The sequence below is a fragment of the Eleutherodactylus coqui genome, chromosome 4, assembly GCF_035609145.1.
Source record: "Eleutherodactylus coqui strain aEleCoq1 chromosome 4, aEleCoq1.hap1, whole genome shotgun sequence".
NCBI lineage: Eukaryota > Metazoa > Chordata > Amphibia > Anura > Eleutherodactylidae > Eleutherodactylus > Eleutherodactylus coqui.
Genome location: NC_089840.1, coordinates 202405884 through 202428270, shown reverse-complemented (window position 1 = coordinate 202428270; position 22387 = coordinate 202405884). Strand labels below are relative to the sequence as shown.

The 22387-nt window shown below is 47.2% G+C and overlaps 1 pseudogene; it reads right to left on the bottom strand.

The window, feature by feature from the left end:
• Nucleotides 1-2858: 2858 nt before the first annotated feature.
• LOC136626574 (tigger transposable element-derived protein 1-like) lies at nt 2859-4684 on the bottom strand (annotated as a pseudogene).
• Between the last annotated feature and the right edge of the window lie 17703 nt (nt 4685-22387).

Here is a 22387-nt window from a genome sequence, read left to right as displayed (position 1 = left end):
CCAATCGGAACTACCCAATTATTACTCAGTGTAAATGCACGTCAAGTGAGCTACATCCGGTCGCTGCGTCACTGCTTGTTGTATAGTGTTCCACTTTATCTTGCAGCGTAAAAGGGCCTCACAGTGATGTGTAGACGCTACAGAAGACAAACTGGGCAACATTGTTAATTAAACTCTATTGTAAACATAATTGTCAACCCAAAATACATGTATTTAAGTTAAAAAGGGATTTATCTCCCCAAGGTGTCCATAGTCTTTACTTCACTCAGCACTTCCTAACTATAAATCTATGGCTTATTCACATGGGCGTATATCGGACGGGTTTTCATGCCTGGTCGATATATGCTGCCCCTTTGATGCACTGGCTTACAATGCATCAGAGCCCAGGAGTGTATTTCCGCAGCGTAAAAGCGCCCAACCGGGTGATTTTACGCCAAGGGTGGCAGCTACATAGATTCCTATGGAAGCCAATGACAGCTGCAGGAGAAGGAGGTGGGAGGGAGTTTAGCAGTGTGACTGCTAAACTCCCTCCCTCTTCTCTTCACCTCTCTGCTCCTTGCTGCTGTTTGCAATTGTAGGGGGTAGGATGGGGGCAGAGCTAAGTTTTGTCCGCTCTGCCCCCTCCCATTGCTGGCTGCGGATAAGGGGTGGGAGGGGCAGGAGCTTAGCTCTGCCCCCGTCCCTCCCCCTCCCATTGCAAACAGACGGAGGGGAGGAGAGAGGAGGTGACCCGGCGAGGGGAACGAAGGGGGAATGTCTCCCCAGGCGTCACGGCATTGCGATCTCGGGGTATATGTGCCGGGCCCTTTGCTATTCAGGCGTTTTTACGGCACCGGCGGGCACATGTAAAATGCCTACGGCCGTATAAATGGGCCCTACGGGTGTACGTTAAACTGCGGCTGCAACTAAACAGAGACACATGGCAACAGCACTCATATACATGTGTTATCAGGAAGATACATTACTAATATGTATATATATATATATATATATATATATATATATATATATGTATATATATATATATATATATATATACTAAACCCATAAAAATGCAAGTTATAGGTTTATAGTTGGGAAGGGCTGACTTTGTTTCTTTATTTGTTTGCACTCCAACTAGAGAGAAGCTGCACGGACGCTCGTGTCCAGTTACATCACATCCTGACACATTTTAATACATTTTTAACATAGTTTATGGATTTACAATTTACATTTCCAGTTTATTTCCAGGATATTAGAAAATTGTAAATTCAATGTTCTCAGCAAACACTAAAAGACTATTTATTATTAAATGTATCGATCAGATTCAGCTAGACCAACACCATGAATCTATTCACAAGCAGTTATCTAAATGAGAAGAGTTTGTTTTAACCTTAAAGAAGTTGTACAGGAAAACACTGCTGCTTTTTTCCCAAAACAGTGCAGTGCTATACCCGCCCGCAGGCTTAAGCAGTTCCCATTCATTTCAAAGAAGCAGAGGTAAAATACTAGAAGTGACCTATCAGCTGTGCCGCTTTTCTAGGAAGAAAACAGCCAAGTTTTTATGATCCTTTGCAACCCCTTTAAAGTTTAGCATATATTTACGTGCTCCTTGTTACATTCTCAATTTTTTACACTCTTGGCGCTCTCTTATTTAGATGTAAACGAGGTAAGGAGTAATCTGTTCAACAGAGAAGTCACGGAAACTGACATATACCCAACCATCCTAATAACTACACAGACATTCTCTCTACTGTTACTATTCAGCTTTACAAAAAAATACACAGAATATTTTACAATAACATCCGCATAGAATTTCTTTTGCATCAGTTGGTTCAGTTTTAGGATGGTTACGTATAGCTCAGCTTTAGGATGGTTACGTATAGCTCAGCTTTAGGATGGTTACGTATGGTTCAGTTTTAGCAGGTTGGTTATTTTAAAGCTCCATTAATTTTAGCTTAAGTATAGTACATAACACAAGATCAAGTACAAGAAACATGAAGAGAAATGAGTGGCAGACTGGTACAGAGGACACTACCCATTATAGGTTACATCCAAGAAGGGAAAGGTGAAGGAGAAACTAGGTGAGCGTAGAAGCTGCTCATATATTAGTGTAGTGGTAGCAGGGATGTAGGATTTTCTGAAGAGGCGGATTTCCAGGTTGCTCTGGAATGTTGTGAAGGTGTGGGGGGAGTTTGGTTGAGGCAATAAGTTCCAAGGTATGGAGTATGCATCGGAGAAATCTTACAGACTTTGTTATGAATAAAGAGAAGGTGAACTTGTGAAGATTGGAGATCGTGTGTTGGGAAGCATCAGCAGCATAGGCAGACGGCTAGGGGTCGCACAGGTTGCAATCGTGACCCGGCCCCTGTCCCGCCATATACAGATTGCACGCTGAGTGCATGATTGGCTGGTTACCAATCATGCGGCCGTCCGGCAGTGTGTGGCTGCTGCGGGAGGGGAGGAGAGGAGGAAGGGATGCCAACAGAAAGATAACCCCCATCGTCATCCTGAGGGGAGGACAACCACTAGGGCATCTCACAAAGATAGTGAAGGGTTAAGAGGGGACTCACAGACCCCCACCTGTAGCACTGGACAGCAGCTTCCAGGACCTGTGATGATGTCATCAGTGTGGGAGGAGTCAACAACCATATGACCCGGGGTTGATCAGCATCTGTAGTACAGTTAGTCCCCGACTTACGAACAGGTTCTGTTCCAGGAGCCTGTTCGTAAGTCCATTTTGTTTGTATGTCCGAATCTATTACTTCAATGCACATTCAAGTAATAGAATCATTGGGTGTAAAAATAGTAACAAAAATAGGATCTTACCTTGATAAGGTGACACAGCTGGAGTACCTGGACTGGCTTTCTGTGGGAAATTACTGACTGGAAGTGGAGGAGACGCTGGGCGATGATGGAGCAGCAGAAATGGGAGACAATGATGCATCAACAATTGGAGAGGATGAGTCATCAGCACTCAGTGGTAATGGGACGTCAACATTAGAGGGAGGGTGAGAAGATGTTGGCGTGGATGCTGTAACACCTGACGTCAATGGCACTGGTTCAGCGTCATGATGAGACTCATCGCATCTTTCCATCCTCCTAAAGAACCGGTCTAAGGATGCCTGGGTGGTAGCCGCCTTTTTCTCATCGTATATGGCACGGTAGCAATGAAGTGCATCGTGGACAGATGCTGCAACCTTGGTGTACCATTCCACATTTGGGTCCTGTGATTCAAAGAGTGCCAGAGAGTCTTCAATCATTTGAAATGCCTTTGCCATCATCTTGGTCTGGAAATGCTTCGGTGCTGGTTCCACTTCTAGTTCGTCCTCTTTTTCTTCCTCCTTCCTCTGGTTTTCCAGTTCCATGAGATCTTCATTTGTCAGCTCCTGGTTGTGCACAGCAAAATATTCATGGAAGTCCTGTTCCTCAAGATGAAGGTCAAGCTTCTCGCTGATGCTCACTAAGTTCTCGACTACATTTTGTTCTTCTGCCTGTAGCTTCGCTAAACTAGGGGAATCGTGGACAAACATGGGGCACAGTTTCTTCCAAACCCCATTCATGGTGGCCGTTGTAATTTCACACCATGAAGCATCAATGTTCTTTATGGCATTACAGATAGTGAAGTTCTTCCAAAATTCACGCAATGTCATCCCAGACTCACCCTCAGTTGCCTTCAGTGCCTAATGAAACGTGCGACGGAGATAGTATTTCTTGAAGGTTGCAATGGCCCCCTGCTCCATTGGCTGGAGTAGGGAGGTAGTGTTGGGTGGCAGGAAAACTACCTTCACATTTGCATGAAAGTCAACCAGGAAAGGAGGGTGGCCCGGTGCATTATCTAAAAGGAGAAGAAGGTTGAAGGGAATCTTCTTATCCCGGCAGTACCGTTCCACCTCGGGGATGAAATGGTGATAAAACCAGTCTTGAAACATAGCAAGAGTGACCCAGGCTTTTCAGTTACTCTTCCACACAACAGGAAGTGAGGCCTTAGCTATATTTTTCAGGGCTCTTGGGTTTTCAGCATGATACACTAACAATGGCTTGATCTTCATATCTCCTGCGGTATTTCCGCCAAGCAGTAGCGTCAGTCTGCCCTTTGCGGGTTTGAAGCCAGGCATAGACTTCTCTTCCTTACTGATGTAGGTTCTGTCTGGCATCTTTTTCCAATAAAGGCCTGTTTCGTCAACATTAAATATTTGCTGAGGTGAAAACGCACCTTCTTTAATAATTTCCTTAAGTGTAGCGGGGAACTCCTGGGCTGCTGGGATGCTACCGTATCTGCACTTGCCGCCTCTCCTGTCACCTTTATGTTATGGAGGTTATTACGTGCCTTGAAGCGGTTAAACCATCCATGACTTGCAGTAAAGGTCACATCTGCTGTTTCTTCCCCATATTTTGTCTTTACATCTTCAAAAAGACTTAAAGCCTTCTCTTGAATCAGCATTAAGTTTAGTGGCTTTCTTTTCTGATGACAATCCTCCATCCAAATGCTCAGAAGATTTTCAAGTTCTTCTATCACTTTTCCACGTTTCTTACTAATAATAGTAGAGTGCATAGGCACTAAACTTCTCACATGTTCCATGATCCTATCCTTGCTCTTCAGAATGGTACCGATGGTAGAACGATTCATCTGGTATGAGCGAGCAACATCAAACATCTTCTCACCACGCCCCACTCTTTTTATGATGTCAGCCTTTGTTTGCATTGTGATGGCCTGCGTTTTTTAGAAATTCCAGCATCACCACTTCCTTTGCGCTTGGCACCCGACATGTTTGGAGTTCACAACACTCGTTGTACTGAAACTACGTGGGTACAGTAAGAGAGAGCTACTGTTTGCAGCAGGCGCGGCTCCTGCTCGCTGCTGCCACCACTCTGCCGCCATGCGAATTAGCCATAGGCGCTTGAGGACGACCTTGTTCGTATGTACAGAAATTCGTAACTCGAATGTTCGTATGTCGGGGACTATCTGTACTCTCTGGTGCTGGATGTAGCAGAGCTGTGGGAGTGTTATATCCTTGCAACAGAGGAGCTGTGTTTTTGTAGTGTACATATACAAATTATGGCTTGTCCTGTGTATGTATCAGAGCTGTCTGTGTAAAGACAGAGTGGATCACCGTAAAATAGCTCAGCACCACCCTGTTATAAAAGCTATCTAAAAGAAAGTCTGTCTGTGTTGCCCATAGCAACCAATCACGGCGCAGCTTTCATTTTACCTCAGCGCTATAACAAATGAGAGTTGAGCTATGAATAATTGCTAAGCTTCTAGCTTGGATACAAGATGTGATACAACAGGCATGGGGGCTTCAGTACCCTGTTGTACAACCTCTAGCTTGGATACAAGATGTGATACGGGAGGGCATGGGGGCTTTAGTACCATGTTGTAACACCTCTAGCTTGGATACAAGATGTGATACGGGAGGGCATGGAGGCTCTAGTACCCTGTTGTACTGTCTCTAGCTTGGATACAAGATGTGAAACAGGCTGGCATGGAGGCTCTAGTACCCTGTTGTACCATCTCTAGCTTGGATACAAGATGTGATATGGGCGGCATGGAGGCTCTAGTACCCTGTTGTACCATCTCTAGCTTAAATACAAGATATGATATGGGAGACATGGAGGCTCTAGTACCCTGTTGTGCCGCCTCTGGCTTAAATACAAGATGTGATATGGGAGACATGGAGGCTCTAGTATCCTGTTGTACCACCTAAAGTTTGGATACAAGATGTAATACAGGTGGCATGGAGGCTGTAGTACTCCATTGGAGCTGCCTCTAGCTTGGATACAAGATGTGATACGGGGGCATGGAGTCTCTAGTACGCTGTTTTACTGCCTCTAGCTTGGATACAAGATGTGATATGAGTGGGCATTGAGGCTCTAGTACCCTGTTCTACTGCCCTTTAGCTTGTATACAAGATGTGATATGGGCAAGCATGGTGGCTCTACTACCCTGTTGTACCACCTAAAGCTTGGATACAAGTACCTTCAGTAATACGGGCAGGCATGGAGGCTCTAGTACCCTGTTGTACCGCCTTAAGCTTGGATATAAGATGTCATACAGGCAGGCATGCAAGTTACATATTGTATCCTGAATTATATTGGTCCACATTTTCGATTCCTGAGCCTCTAGATCATGCAAACTCATAGGCTTTTGAATTTGGCATCCCAGATGGTCCCATACATGTTCTATTAGCAATAAATCTGGTGACTGGGCAGCCATGGAAGTGTGACAATGTTGTGGAGGCATTCTTGTGATACCCTTGCTGTGTGTGGCCAAGCATTATCCTGCTGGAAAATGCCTCCTGAAAGCTGCATGAGAGGAACACATGTGGGCGCAGGATGTCCTGAACATATTGCTGAGCTGTCATTGTCCCTCATACCAATACTATGGCTGACCAACTGTTGTATGTACCCCTCAGACTATCATAGCGGCAGTGTGGCCAGTGTGCCGCTTCACAGCAAAGGTAGGATTGTGGTGCTCACCCCTAGGTCTCCATACATGAGCACATCATCAATGCCCAGACTAAACTTTGTTTAATTGCTGAAGACAGCCTGGTTCCACTCTGTAGGAGTCTAGTTCCGTTGTTCATGAGACCACTGTAAATGGAGGTGACGGTGAGTGGGTGTCAAAGGCAATACACATAATGGGCACCATGAGAGCAAATATAGTTCAGCCAACTGCCTGGAAATAGTTCTGACAGACACAGGGTCCTGTAACAATAGTGCCACCTGTCTCTGGATAGTGGACAACGAAATAGTTGGAGCTGCTCATGCTTTCGGATGATCAGACGATCCTTTCTACTGGTGGTTTTTCAACACATCTTGAGCCCGGTTGCCCTGTGTGCGTACCCTTATGAACTCACAAGTCTCAATACCTCTTAACAGTCTCCACAGAATAGACCAGGTGGCAAGCAATTTGTCGATATGACCATCCAGCTTCTCACATTCCATAATGCGCCGCCTCTTAGACTCTAACTGGGCAAAATCTCTTTGATTGCATCGTAAAGGCATCTAGTGGTCAACAAGCTTTACAGAAGTTTCAAAAAAAGTTTGACTACACTCTTGGTCTCTGAGGGCCTTTTTATAGGCCAAGGATGGAATTACTTTTAGGACCTGATGGGGCAAGACTATTTATCTAGTCATATCACAACTCTAATAATTTGCATATCTGTCTGAGATGTAACTGCATGCCGAGTTTTGCAGCAAAATGTCAACTACTTCTAGATGCTCATATTTTAAACTGAACTGTAACTGTTTGCTCTGGGCAAGCTTAGTGAGGCGGAGAAAAAATGATGAATTCAATTTTCTCCATGTTAAGTTGCAGGAAGAGGAGGAAGTAATTGACAGATACTTTGGGATTCTGGAATGCAGAGAGTGTCATTGGAAGACATGGGATTCTATGAGCTGTCCCAGGCCAAAAGTACAGATGGATAAGAGTAGGTGGTCTCCGGCCAAAGTTTGGAATTACACCAACAGAGAGAGGGCAAGACAAGTAGGTAACCTGTGAATGGGAGGCACTGAATTTTCAGTTTGTGAGGTATGAGGAGGTCAAAGAGAGGGCCAAGTCTGTGATGAAAATTATTAGTGCAGAGTTCTGCTATGTAGGGCTATTAAGGAGGTCCACTTACTTTTTATCCCAGGACTGTGAATATTTACTCAATGTGCTCAATAAAGACGATACCCCTCCCGACCCATGTCACAGGCCTCTCACTAGCCAAGCTGGAAACCTACAGCACACTGATGAGGGGCAAACACCCCGAAATAGCTGTCTGCGCATGGTTTTCTGGTTTGGTTTTCAATTCTCAATTACTGTTTTAAGGACTTGTATAAAAGGTCGTCAGAGATTGATTTGCAGGAATGCTGCCATCCAGTAGGTGGCGCTGCAGAGGTATTGTTCCATCTTTCTTATTTGCAATAAATACATGAACGGTACAATTATTGTGTTTTTCTATAGTTGACTAAAGAAATCCAAATAATTCTGAGGGGTTCACTTACTTTTTCTTGCTAGTATATCATTTTTTAAATGACAACTGGACAGTCCTTTTAAATGACAGAAAACAAAATACACTTTGAGCATATTCAGATTGGCTTGCAGTTACCAGAGAGTATTTCCATTTGGTTTTATTTGTTTTTTGTTTTCTTTTTTTTAACCATTCAATTTTTATTTGCATTATGAAACAAGGAGGCATACATTTTCCAATACAGTAGAGTTTTCATAAAAATCTGTTACAGTCTTTACAGTGGTGTACGTAGTTTTTTGTTTTCAATATAACCTTGTATGTTCTCTTTATTAACCTGAGATTCTTTTAATTTTTTATTTCTGCAAATAGAAACTTAGTAGTATCCGTGTAGCATAGTAACAGTCTCCAGATTACTCTGAGACTGGAATGTGGGTTAAAACATATGGGGGGTTAACAGAGTGGTGGAACAAAAACATAACAGAGAGAAGACATCATGTTGGGTGGTTTAGGAGCCACATATTCCATACCGAATCATACTTTACTGTGTTGTTGTTTCTGAGGGCCAAAACTTTTTCAAAGATACTGTGCTCAGAAACCATGTGGATTAGGTCTTCGATTGTTGGAACTTCATTTGATCTCCATCGTCTTGCTATGAGAAGTTTTGCCGCTAGGAGTATGTGAACCATCAGGAGCCTGATAGGGGGACTAAGATGTTTCAAGTTTAGAAGCAGGAGGGCCGTACCTGGGAGATTTGATAAATTAGATTTTGTTGTATTTTTGAGGAGAATAAATACATCTCTCCAGAAGGAGGAAATCCGTGGGCATAGCCAGAATATATGAAGAAGGGAGCCCTCCTCACCACAGCCTCTCCAGCACAGCGCCTCTTCGGACAGACGGAGGGTCTTGAGTTTAAGTGGTGTGAAGTACCATCTTGTTATTACTTTTATGTGTGTTTCTAGCATATTTGCACCTCTGGTGGCCCTGTTTGCCCATTTAAATGTATCTGTCCATTCTTCGATTGATATTTCGATTCCCAGATCTTTTTCCCAACTTAAGAGATGGCACTTCTTTCCAGTTTTTAAGTTTCCCGCTAGGTGGTCATAAAAGAATCTGGTTTTTGAAGTATTTGTCTGCCAAACTCCTTCAAGACCTCTGTAAATCCCCCATGGTACGGTTATGTTTTGTAGTTGGTACGTTTGGAGGAATGATCTAATTTGAAAGTATTTAAGTGCATCTTCCTCAGGTAAGTTAAATTCTTTTATTAAGGATCCAAAGGATTTTATGGCTCTTCTAGGAATTAGATCTGAGATATGTTTTATTCCTTTTTTAATCCATGGGAGCATCTGGAGATCTGTTATAAAGAATCCCAAGCAATCAATAGGAATCTTATTACTTTTATGTGTGTTTCTAGCATATTTGCACCTCTGGTGGCCCTCAGGTAAAGAATCCCAAGCAATCAATAGGAATCTTATTCAAGTTAAAGGATTTTGCTTTGTCTGAGGACTTAGCTAACTCACTCCATGCTTGTAATGTTGCCGACATAGTTAGCGGCAAAGGAGGAAGGTTAGCCCTGGAGCGTAATTGAGGAGAGAAGGCGGCGAGGATTTTTGCATATAGTAAGGAGTTAAGGGGTTTAGGGCTGATCTCCTCTGCCTCTAAGCTAGGCTAGCTAATCGTTGTTGGTCTCGCTAGCCATGCTAATGATTGGTTTAGGATAATGGCGTTTTTATATGCATTGAGGTTTGGGAGACCAGCTCCTCCTTGAGAGCTGTGGAGAGCTAGGGTTGATAGAGAGACTCTTGGCGGTTTACCTTCCCAAACGTATTTGGTCAGTTGTGTTTGAAGTTTTTGGAATATCATTCTTGGGGTAGGAATAGGAAGAGTTCTAAAATAGTACAGAAGCTTCGGGAGAATCATCATCTTGTAAAGTACTATACGTCCTAACCAGGTGGTCTGTTGTTTTTTGAAATTGTCTAAATCATCTTGTATGGTTTTCCAAATGGACAGGTAGTTTGTGAGTGCTAGTTCCTTCAGGGGAAAGCATAATTGGATCCCCAAGTAAGGGATGCTTTTGGGTTGCCATTGGAAAGGAAACTCTCGTTGCAATTCTGCTTTTAACTTTTCGTTTACATATATACTTAGTATCTGTGATTTGCTAGTATTTAGTTTATAGAAAGAGACCTTTGAAAATTGATCTAGAATCGAGTATGCTGCACGTAGGGAAGTTGTGGGTTTTGTTAGCGTTAATAAGACATCGTCTGCAAATAAGTTTATTTTATGTTGTCGAGATTTTGTGTGTATGCCGTGGATATGGGGGTTTATTCTAATATGCTCTGCAAGGGGTTCCATCATTAACGTAAAGATTAGTGGGGACAGTGGGCATCCCTGGCGGGTGCCATTTGTGATATCAAAGGGGGCAGATAATGTACCGTCAATTAGAATTCTAGCTTTGGGAGTCGAGTATAAGGCTTTAATTGCTTGTATAATATGACCTGAAAATCCAAATTTTTCGAGAACTGAGAAAAGATAGCCCCAGTGGAGTCTATCAAAAGCCTTTTCGGCATCTAAGGCTAGCAGTAGAGATGGGGAGTGAGATGAATCTATTTTATTAAGGAGGTTTAATACTCTTCGGGTGCCGTCAGGGGCTTGTCTGCCTTTTGTGAACCCAACTTGGTCGGTGTGTATTAATTCGGGGAGGATCTTAAGTAATCTATGAGCTATTATTTTTGCGTAGATTTTTGTGTCAGAATTTAAAAGAGAAATTGGTCTAAAGTTGGTTGGTGCCGTGGGGTCTTTGCCTGGTTTAGGTATGGTGACGACTGTGGCTTCTAGCATTTCTTCTGGGAGTTTACTTTGTGAGATTGCTAAATTGAAAGCGGGGACCATATAGGGCACTAGGTGGGTTGAAAATTGTTTATAGTATTCGTTTGAATACCCGTCCGGGCCTGGAGATTTTTGTGTCTTTAGCGTTGTAATTGCTTCAGATGTTTCTGATGCTGTTATAGGTTCATTTAGTTTATCTATTTGATCTTTTGAGAGAGAAGGTAAGTCGAGATCTCGGAGGAAGGATGCGATTTTTTGTGGGGTTGGTTGTGGGGTGGATGTGTCGTCCTTGAGGTTATAGAGTTTTGCATAATATAGTCGAAAAATTTCGACTATCTGTTTCGGGTGGGAAATTTTTTCTTTTTTGTCATCTAGGCTATATACAAATGGGATTTTGGACTTTTGGATTTTCTTTTTAACTAAATTAGCCATAATTCTAGAAGGTTTGTTTATCGAGGCGTAGTAGTTTATGCGTAAAGTTCTCATTGCCTTATCATAGTTTTCCATAAGAAGCTTGCGCAGTTTTTGTCTAAGTTTAAATAGATTTTCATGTGCCTCATATGTGGGGTGGTCGCGGATATGTTGCTCAGCTAATGAGATTTGTGAGAGGGTTTCGTTTGTCTGGGTTGTTTTTTCTCTTTTTTGTTTGGCACTCAATTTGATAAGTATTCCTCTAATAAAGGCCTTGTGAGCGTTCCAGATTGATAGTGGCGACATTTCAGGGGTTGCGTTGATTTGGAAGAATTCTTCCAAAGCTTTTGCTATGTCTTTGGAGTTTTGGGGATTTCTCATCAGAAAGAGATTATTTCTCCAGATTCTTGGACCCTCTCTGCAGCCATTCCATTGGAACGTGGCAGAGATTGAGGCGTGGTCTGACCATGTTGCCTTGTTAATTTTTGCTTCAGAAACATATGGTAAAGACCACCTGTCTACGAGGATCAAATCTATTCTCGAAAAGGTTCTGTGGCGGGGGGAATAGAACGTGTACTCCTTAGATGAGGCATTTAGGCACCTAAATGTATCATAAAATGCTTCTTTTTGAATCCAGGGTTGCAGGGAGGGGGCATTCCTGACCAGACGTGATGATGAGTCCATCAGTCTATCTGGGGTGATGTTAAAGTCGCCACATATAATCAGCCTGCCCAACTCCTGCCTCCTCAGTCTCTTTACGGTTTTGTTTAAGAAACGAATCTGCGCCTTATTAGGTGCATAGACGTTTAAGATAGTAAAGGGAGTGGAGTTTAGTTTTCCAGATAAAATTATATATCTCCCTTTAGGGTCTAGTTCTAGATGTAGGACTTCTAAGGATAGAGTGTCTCTCAAGGTGATTAAAATACCTGCTTTTTTAGTGGGTGCGCAGGCCATGAAGATATTAGGGTATTTTTTGTGCGAAATTTTTGGAGAGGCCGAGGAAGCAAAATGGGTTTCCTGGACACAGAGTATGTCCGCATGGTTAGATAAAGCCTCCCTCCACAGGGACGAACGCTTATATGGGGAGTTCAGCCCATTTGCGTTAATGGAGAGAATCTCAACCGCCATGCGGAATATCTGTTTTGCTAGTGTATGGCATGGAATATAGTGTATGTCTTCTCAGAACAGTGGGGATGAAAATAACATGCATCAACTTATGCAATAACATTTGAATATATGTTTCAAGAAGGAAATAAAGAAACAAGTCCTTACAGATTTTGGTCTTGTTCATCTGTGGGGGGGTGAAAAGTTCACTTAGGTGGAAACTTCTCTCAAATTCTTGTCTTTGTCAGCGTAGGCTTACAGCGCTTCAGCGGTTCTGGTTGCGTGGAGGTCGATTTTTCTCCGCTTCTCTGGTTCTCGTGGAGGGAGATGTAGTTATATTTTCAGGAAGTCGAATGCCCCAGGTTTTCAGGAGGGCAGCCGCATCCTCTGGTTTCTGAAGAATATGGTTTGCACCATCTCTTTGGATTATCAGTTTCGGGGGAAAACCCCATTTATATAGGATTTTTTCTTGACGAAGAGTGGTAGTGACAGCTAAGAATTTCTTTCTAGCTTGAAGAGTGGCTTGCGATAAGTCGATGTAAAGATGGATATTGGAATATGGTGCAGGTAGCTGGTTAAGTTTTCGGGCTGTTTGCATAATCGCTTCTTTGATATGGAAAAAGTGGATACGTGCTAGTATATCTCTTGGTGCTGTATCCGGGATAAATTTGGGCTTAGGCAGCCTGTGGGCTCTGTCGATAATCAGATCTATAGGTGCAGCGTCCGGTAGTAGAGTCTGTATTAGTTGTTGTAGATATTTGATGATTTCTGATGGAGGAACAGATTCTGGTATCCCTCTAAACTTGATATTGTTACGGCGGTTTCTGTCTTCCGCGTCAGCTAATTTGGACTTGAGCACCTCTACTTCTTCTGCTAGAGCGTAATGGGAGTCGATAAGGTCGTTGTGTGAGTGCGTGAGCTCTCCCATTTTGTTTTCTGTGTGGGTGACTCTTTCGTCGATCTCCGTTCAATGTAGAGGATAGAAAATCGAAGTTGGATTGTAGGGAGTCCCTTAAGGCAACTACCATCTCTTTTATAAAGGCTTCTGTTGCTGGCTGTTCTCTTGTAAGCATTGTAGAGATACAGTCATTTACAGGAGGCATAGTTGTTCTTTCTTCTCGGTCTCCCGATAATTTTGGACGCTGCTTAAGAGGGCTGGCAGAGGGGGAGACATAATGCGGACCTTTATTCTGCGAAGCTGGAGCCGTTTCACAAGCTCCGTGAGCTTGTCTGATGGGGGGACTTTCTTTTGATATCTGTAATATCTGAGAGGTCTCGTCTCCCAGGGATCTATGTGATTTGCTTTTTCCAGGGTCGTCTGCTCGGTCAGGGGACAGATCCCGGGATGAGGATGAGGGGGAGGTTGGAAATTCCCCCTCCTCCTGTAGTGAGCCCATCGTTGCTGGGCCTGCAGTCGTTGCGTCCCGTCGGCGGCTGCTCCGCGCGGCAAAAAATTCCTCCAATCGCCCTGCGTGAGCTCTGGAAGATTTACGTCGAGGCATCGGCGCTTAGCTGGGGTAACAGAACCGAATTCGTAGTTGGTAGTCAGTCAGTTAAGTTTTTTTTTTTTTTTTTTTTCATCTCCCCCCTTTAAGAGCTTGGGGTCACAAAGCTCCGGATCTAGTCAAGCCCCTCCTCTTGGTTTTCTATGTTTGGTAGGGGTAGTTCTTCTACAGAACGGATTGTTCTTGGGGGGGTTTCCCAGATTTAAATGTCTCCTTGATCTGTTCACAGATGTCGTGGGGAGCAGTAGGGAAAACAAATGAGCCTCTCTTTAGATCGCTCCTGAGTAAGAAAGCAGTTCAGTGCCTTGTTTTTATTGCTTATGGGCAACAAGAGGGATTCTATTGCTTATGGGCAACAAGAGGAGTTAGCAGACCCCGTTCTCTCTCCCCTGCTCTTCACTGCGCTGGGGGGGGGCTAGACCGACCCTCCAAAATGGTGTTGATCAGCAGAGGGGGTTCACCTGACAGGGCAAGCCTCTTCTCCGTCTTTAACAGGAGCAGGGTGCAGGCTAAGAGTCTCCGGTACGGACTAGGGTTGTTTACAAGCAGCAGAGACTTCCCTCATCCCTGACACAACAGAAGTATTCAGCGCTTTTCTGTGGGGTTTCAATAGCCGGCGGAGCTGAACTCATTTATATAGTAAGCGACTCACCGCCTCTGTTATTGCAAGACTCTCTGCCGGGACCTCGGAACTGCAGCAGCCAGCGGTACGAGCTTCACCGGTGAGGCAGACTCCTCACTTGTTCCCCCCAGCAAACCAGGAGCGCGGTCGCAATCTCTGGAGCCGCTTCGGGCAGCGGCACGGGACACGCTGTCAGTTAGCCTCCCCCCGCCGCTCCCGACGGAGGAGAAGGAACTTCGGGGATGACAGGAGCGTCCGCGGACCGCGACAGGTGGTGAGTAGCTTTCCGTTTCTCACCTCTGCTACCCCTGCTTGCCGGCAACCAGCGACAGCCGTCCGGAGGATTCCGGGATGTTTTAAAGTCCTCTCTGGTGGAGATGGCGGTCCAGGGGGGGCTCCGGCTATGGCGGGAGGCCAGGCACCGCGTGTAGGGTAAAGCCTTGTTCCCCCCAGCAAACCAGGAGCGCGGTCGCAATCTCCGGAGCCGCTTCGGGCAGCGGCACGGGACACGCTGTCAGTTAGTCTCCCCCCGCCGCTCCCGACGGAGGAGAAGGATCTTCGGGGATGACAGGAGCGTCCGCGGACCGCGACAGGTGGTGAGTAGCTTTCCGGTTCTCACCTCTGCCAACTCCGCTTGTCGGCAACCAGCGACAGCCGTCCGGGGGGCTCCGTGATGTTTCAAAGTCCTCTCGGGTGAAGCTGGCGGTCCAGGGGGGGGCTCCGGTTATGGCGGGAAGCCAGGCACCACGTGTAGGGTAGAGCCCTTAAAACGACTGCACCGCCGCCAAGCAGACCGGCGCCGGTGCCCAAGCAGTGGAGAAGGGTCTGAGGATCTTTTCAGAGAAGAAAAGGTGCTTCTGCTGATGCTTTTAGTTGCTTAGAGAGAGAAGATTCTCGGAGCTCCAAGATCAAGCGGCCATCTTGGTGCTCGGTTAGGCCACGCCCCCCGTTTTTTGTTTTCTTTAGCAGACTTAGTCAAAAATGAGACCTCATCTTCAGCTTTTCAGCAGAGGCCTGAAGATTTTGTGACAAAATGGAATGATATTTAAAACTGTTCCTAATTCCTTCCACCTTGACTAAAGCCCCATTTCCAGTAGCACAGAAACTGCCCCAATGCTACTTGCACCCTCTTTACCGTTGGTATGGAATTATGGCCAAAAAGTTCCCCCTTGATCTCATCAGACCATAACACGTTCTCCACATACTTCTGGTAGACTTGATGTAGGTTTTGCTAAAACCTAGCCGGGCTTAGATGTTTTTCTTTGTTATAAAAGTCTTCCGCCTTGCCCCTCTACCCCACAGCCCATACATATGAAGAATATGGGAGATGGTTGTCACATGCACTACACAACCAGTACTTGCCAGAAATTCCTTCAGTTCCTTTACTGTTGCTATCGGCTTCTTGGCAGCTTCCCAGACCAATTTTTTTCTGGTCTTTTAATCAATTTTTTGAGGGACAACTAGTTCTTGGAAATGTCACTGTTTTGCTAAATTTGATCCACTTCTAGATGACCTCTTTACTGTGTTCAATGGTATATATCATGTTTCGAAAAGAAGGCCCGAGGGCCGAATCCATCCCACTGCCTTGTTGAACGTGGCCTGCGAGCATGGCCGGCATCGTATGGCAGTGGCCGCTCACCACAGCAGTCAATACCATCTGGGGGGGCCGCAGCTCCCCTGCCGGTATTCAGTCAGCGGTATTCAGTCCCCCCTCCCCTGGTTCCGCTAGAGTAGAAGGGAGGAGGCGTCCAGATGTGCACACTGACGTCACAGTGTGCATGTCAGGACAGTGTCCGGGATATGGGGGTCCCTGAGATATCCCGCAACCCCTGTCCCTGCCTACTTGCCCCCCTGGGCTAACCCCCAGGGCGACAACTGGGCGGCGGTCCCTACCCTCACTAGGGAAGCGGGACACGGGAAGACAAACAGACACTGAGACAAAACAACGGTAGAATGGTCAGACAATCCGGGTTGGCAACAAGAGGGTACGCAGTACGGAGGGGTCAGGCAAAAACGTAGTCAAGTCCAAAAGCAGGTGTCAGGAAAGCCGGGGTCACAAAGAGTAGTCAGGATAAACGCGGGTGCAGCTGGAGAACCAAACTAACACTGGCAAGGGCTGAAAGGAAAACACACATATTTAAATGCTGTCAGTGCTCCCGCCCCAGAAGCTGATTGGGGCGGGGAGCCTGACAGCAGCAGGGCTAATCAGGGAGGTGCTGGGGGCACGCCCCCAGTCTTGCTGCACAGACAGTTACTAGGGAAGCCAGCCTGGTAGTCAAGTGACTAGAAGCACCAGCTGCCTCCCTAGCAACCCGGCAGCGACCAGTCTTACAGCGGCCCGGGGAGATCACCAGAACCGGGGCTCCCCTATGCCGCACTCCTGTAACCCGGGTGGCAGGACCGGTGGTGTGGGCACGGCGGCCCCGAGAGTTGCAGGTTCTGACAGTACCCCCCCCTTCTACGGGGGGACACCGGACCCCCATGGCCAGGTGCGGGCTTAAGCGGGAAAGCCCTGTGGAATGACTGGACTAGGCGTGGAGCATGAACGTCCCTGGCAGGGACCCACGTCCTATCCTCAGGGCCAAATCCTCTCCAGTGGACCAGGTACTGCAGCACACCTCTAACCCGTCGGGCATCAACAAGCCTTTCTACTTCATACTCCAGTTCCCCCTGTACCAGAGAAGGAGGGGGCGGGTTCTGGGTGGGTAGAACTGGAGTCACATACTTCTTAAGCAAGCTTTTGTGAAAAACCTTGTGGACCTTCCAGGAGTCAGGAAGTGCCAACATATATGACACCGGGTTGATAACCTGCGAAACAGTAAATGGGCCAATGAACCGAGGAGCAAGTTTCAGGGAGGGAACCTTAAGTCTCAGATTCTTGGATGACAATAAAACTTGCTCCCCGACCACAAAAGGTGCAGAGATAGTACATCTTTTATTTGAGTATTTACGCAGTTTCTCTTGGGAACCCTGAAGGTTCTTACGAACCTGGGCCCAAACTGTGCAAAGTTCCTCAGAGGATATGTCAGCGGCCGGATTGTTCGAGACAAAAGGAGTAGAAAGCGAGAACCGGGGATGGAGCCCATAGTTACAAAAAAAAGGTGACAATTGGGTCGACGAGTTAACATGGTTGTTAATAGCAAATTTGGCGAGAGGTAAGTAGTTGGCCCACTGATACTGGTTATCAGAGACAAAAAGTCGCAGGTACTGGATAAGTTCTTGATTCATCCGTTCCGTTTGTCCGTTACTCTCGGGATGGAAAGCGGAGGAAAAAGACAAATTGACGTTTAGATTTTTACAGAAAGCTCGCCAGAAGCGAGCGACGAACTGAACCCCTCTATCTGACACAATATCCTCGGGGATCCCATGTAACCGAACAATCTCCTTGATGAACATTTCAGACAGAAGTTTGGCGTTAGGCAACTTGCAAAGCGGAACAAAATGTGACATTTTAGAGAAACGGTCAACTATTACCCAAATGACCGTATTCCCCAGCGAGGATGGCAGATCAGTAATAAAATCCATGGACAAATGGGACCATGGCCTGGACGGAATGGGCAAGGGAAGAAGAGGACCCTCAGGACGTCTCCTGAGATTCTTCCCCCTTGCGCAAACCGGGCACGCGGACACAAATAACCGTACATCCTTGGCCATGTGCGGCCACCAATAGAGTCTGGATACTAACTCCAGAGTACCCCTGATGCCGGGGTGTCCAGCTAGGACTGAAGCATGTGTCTCCTCTAACACTTTCAATCTCAGTGACAACGGGACAAATAATTTGCCTTCCGGAAGGGCTTCAGGAGCTGATTGTTGAGCGGCGTGTATGAGAGGTGAAAGGTCGGAGGAGACAGCAGCGAGGACCACCCCAGGGGAGAGAATGCTCTCAGGCTCAGCCTCGGAAGGTTCCGGAGAACCAAAACTCCTAGACAGGGCATCAGCCTTGACATTCTTAGAACCGGGTCTATAGGTAACAACAAAATTGAACCGAGAGAAAAACAAGGCCCAGCGGGCTTGCCGAGCATTTAACCTCTTAGCGGAATCTAAATAGGTGAGGTTTTTATGGTCTGTGAGTACCGTGATCTGGTGATGGGCTCCTTCCAAAAAATGCCTCCACTCTTCGAAAGCCCACTTAATAGCCAGCAATTCCCGGTTGCCTATATCGTAGTTCCGTTCAGTGGAAGAGAACTTTCTAGAAAAATAGGCGCACGGTCTAAGGTTAGTGAGTGTGGAGGGACCTTGGGACAGTACCGCTCCCACACCAAACTCAGAGGCATCTACCTCCACCACAAAAGGGCAGGACAGATCCGGTTGTACTAGGACGGGCGCAGAAGAGAACGCCGCCTTTAGGGTATCGAAGGCCCTCAGAGCCTCAGAAGACCAGGTACTCACATCTGCTCCCTTTCTGGTGAGGTCCGTTAGAGGTTTAGCCACCACGGAGAAGTCTTTAATGAACTTGCGATAGTAGTTGGCGAAGCCGAGGAAGCGTTGAAGGGCTTTCAATGAACCTGGCTGGGCCCACTCCGTGATGGCTTTCACCTTCTCAGGATCCATCTGGAAGTCGCATGGCGTGATGATATACCCTAAGAATGATATCTTTTGTACCCCGAAAACACATTTCTCGAGTTTAGCAAACAGCTTGTTATGTCTGAGTCGAGCTAGCACAGTCTGAACATGAGTATGGTGACTCGGCAAGTCGGAGGAAAAAATCAGAATGTCGTCTAGATATACAACAACGAACACCCCCATGATATCCTGAAACACTAAATTCATGTACCCCTGAAAAATGGCGGGGGCGTTACACAATCCAAAAGGCATAACTAGGTACTCAAAATGACCGAGGGGCGTATTGAAGGCGGTTTTCCACTCATCCCCCTCCCGAATGCGGATGAGGTTGTATGCTCCCCTGAGATCAAGTTTAGAAAACCATTGGGCACCAGCGACCTGGTTGAGGAGGTCAGGAATGAGTGGAAGAGCATACTGGTTTCGGACTGTGATTTTATTTAGCTCTCTATAGTCAATACAGGGCCGGAGACCCCCATCCTTTTTCTCAACGAAGAAAAATCCGGCACCCACCGGGGATTCTGAGGGCCGGATGTGCCCCTTGGCCAAGCTGTCCTGGATATAGTCCCTCATGGATTCTCTCTCTGGAACCGTAACATTATAAATGCGGCCCTTAGGAAGTTTGGCCCCAGGAATCAAGTCGATTTTACAGTCCCATTCCCTATGAGGGGGCAGAGCTTCAGATAATTGCTTGGAGAACACGTCAGAAAACTCGGAGAGGTAATCTGGTAGGGGACTCCCCTCGCAGGTGGAGATTCCCACCTTCACTGGACAAAGGTGGTTGGCACAGCGGGGACCCCACTCTACCAGTTCCAACGTGTCCCAATTTACTACCGGGTTGTGCTCCCGGAGCCAGGGGAGGCCTAGGACGACGTCCACAGACAAATCTCTCATCACCAGAAAAGTGCAGGTTTCAACGTGTAGGGCTCCTATAGTAAACCTTACTTCAGGGGTAACCAGATTAACAACCCCTGCTTGCAATGGAGTGGAGTCCACTCCTGACACAAAAATCGGAGTCTCTAAACGTAACAAAACCCCGGACAGTTGAGCAACGAAATTAAAGTTAACGAAATTAGCAGCAGCCCCAGAATCAACAAAGGCTTGCCCAGTACGGTGGAAAACATGAAATTCTAGGGTGCAGGGCAATAACATTTTGGACAACACAGGGAGTACCTTGGCTCCTAGACAGTCCTCCCGACAACTGCCTAGGAGCGGAAGTTTTTCCTGCCGTGGCTTCTTAGCGCAGGTTGCAATGCGGTGACCCAGCTCCCCACAGTAGAAGCAGAGGTTCTTCTTCAGGCGGTATTCCCGTCGTTGCTTGGGGTTCATGGCTCCCAGCTCCATGGCCTCGGTGGTGGGAGGTAAAAAGGTCGGGTCAGTCGAAGAAGTGGGCGTGGGGAGTGGGGTGGTCCGAGCGGCGTGTCTGGCCCTCAAACGTCGGTCGGCCCGAATGGCCAGCGACATGGCTTGCTCCAGGGTTCTAGGCTCCGGGTGGGCCACGAGTAGGTCCTTAAGACCCTCAGACAGACCGGTCAAAAATAGGTCTTTTAGGGCGGCATCATTCCACCCGGATTCTGTACAATGTTGGCGGAATAGAGCGCAGTAGTCCTCCGCCATCTTGCGACCCTGGCGCAGGGCCAGAAGCTTGGAGACTGCGTAGCCGGCCCGGTCGGGTTCGTCATAAATTTGACCCAAGGCGGAAAAAAAGGCGTCAAGGGATAGTCGGGTGGGAGAGCCAGCTGGTAACGAGAAAGCCCAATTTTGGGGCTCTCCCCTCAGGCGGGTAATTACGATTCCCACTTTCTGGTATTCAGTACCAGAGGAGTGGGGGCGGAGATCAAAGTAGAGCTTGCAGCTCTCTCTAAATGCAAAAAACTGACCTCTCTCTCCGGAGAAGCAATCCGGAAGCGTGGCTCGAGGTTCTGACATTGTTCCTGGAGCGGAAGGGGGCTGCATGGGACCTGCAGCTGCCACTTGTTCCTGTAGCTGCAAGCGGGCTGTTAGGTCCTGGGCAAGGGTCGTAAGGACCTGGACCTGGTTCGCTAAAGCCGCCACGGCCTCCATCGAGGGGCTCAAAGTTGCCGGGCGGATGCAAGGGTCTGACCTTCGTTCGGCCAGTGTTACTGTCAGGACAGTGTCCGGTATATGGGGGTCCCTGAGATATCCCGCAACCCCTGTCCCTGCCTACTTGCCCCCCTGGGCTAACCCCCAGGGCGACAACTGGGCGGCGGTCCCTACCCTCACTAGGGAAGCGGGACACGGGAAGACAAACAGACACTGAGACAAAACAACGGTAGAATGGTCAGACAATCCGGGTTGGCAACAAGAGGGTACACAGTACGGAGGGGTCAGGCAAAAACGTAGTCAAGTCCAAAAGCAGGTGTCAGGAAAGCCGGGGTCACAAAGAGTAGTCAGGATAAACGCGGGTGCAGCTGGAGAACCAAACTAACACTGGCAAGGGCTGAAAGGAAAACACACATATTTAAATGCTGTCAGTGCTCCCGCCCCAGAAGCTGATTGGGGCGGGGAGCCTGACAGCAGCAGGGCTAATCAGGGAGGTGCTGGGGGCACGCCCCCAGTCTTGCTGCACAGACAGTTACTAGGGAAGCCAGCCTGGTAGTCAAGTGACTAGAAGCACCAGCTGCCTCCCTAGCAACCCGGCAGCGACCAGTCTTACAGCGGCCCGGGGAGATCACCAGAACCGGGGCTCCCCTATGCCGCACTCCTGTAACCCGGGTGGCAGGACCGGTGGTGTGGGCACGGCGGCCCCGAGAGTTGCAGGTTCTGACAGTGCACCTGCAATGAGCGTCAGTAACAACGAGCAGAGGAGCAGCTTCCACAAGGAGGAGGAGGAGGGGGTAAGTATATGGATTTTGGGGGGCTCTATTACTACTGATATAGGGGATACTATTAGTAATAGTGTTCCCTATATCGGCCCCAGTAGTAATAGTATTAGTACTGGGGCTGCTGTGGGGCTCACTATTACTGTGGAGGTCTCTGTGGGGGGATCACTATTTCTGCTGAGGCCGCTGTGGGTGTCACTATTACTGCAGAGGCCGCTGTTGGGGTCCCTATTAGTTTTGAGGCCTCTGTGGGGGGTCTCTATTACTGCTGATGCCTCTATGGGGGTCACTATTACTGCTGTGCCACTGTGGGGGTCACTATTACTGCTGTGGCACTGTGAAGGTCACTATTACTGCTGAGACCACTGTGGGGGTCACTATTACTGCTGTGCCACTGGGGGGGTCACTATTACTGCAGTGCCATTGTGGGGGTCACTATTACTGCTGAGGCAACTGTGGAGGTCACTGAGCTGTCAGTTCTCTGCGGTGAGCCTATCTGACAGATAGGCTCACTGCGGAAAATCGCGGCATGCCGTGATTTAGATCCCGCGAGCGGAGAATCTCTCCACTTGCTGCTGCGCT